Source organism: Triticum dicoccoides, chromosome 2B, assembly GCF_002162155.2.
Source record: "Triticum dicoccoides isolate Atlit2015 ecotype Zavitan chromosome 2B, WEW_v2.0, whole genome shotgun sequence".
Taxonomy (NCBI): Eukaryota; Viridiplantae; Streptophyta; class Magnoliopsida; order Poales; family Poaceae; genus Triticum; species Triticum dicoccoides.
Window position 1 is genome coordinate 563,894,008 of NC_041383.1, and position 537 is coordinate 563,894,544.

The window sequence follows — 537 nt, forward strand, 5'->3', positions numbered from 1 at the left end:
AGTAAATCGACTATATCTTTTGCATACGATGTCGAAAAAAAGTATAATATATCAAAATATTCAGCACGAAAATCCGCATCTGATTTTGATGGCCGTAGGCCATTTTGCAAAGTTTTAGAATCCTCAAATTCTAAAAGAAAAAAAGTTATGCTCAAATTTCATTTTTTTGAATTTTGGTTAAATTTGGTCAAACTACTTATTAAAGAAATATTAGTGTTACTAAATAATCATTCAAGAATATTGGTGTTACTAAATAATTATTCAAGAATATTAGTGTTACTAAATAATCATTTCGGTTTTTTTTTGAATTTTGGTCAAATCTGGTAAAACTACTTATTCAAGAAATATTAGTGTTACTAAATAATTATTAGTTTTAAGATAATAGTTTCAAACTCAAACGGTGTAATGTGTGACTTCATGCTCAAGTTCAACTCCTATGGGTTAATAGGATTGACAGCTCAAATGCAGACTTGGAAACAAGGGGGAATAGAACTCGGAAGTTAAGCGTGCTTAGCCTGGATTAGTGAGAGGATGGGT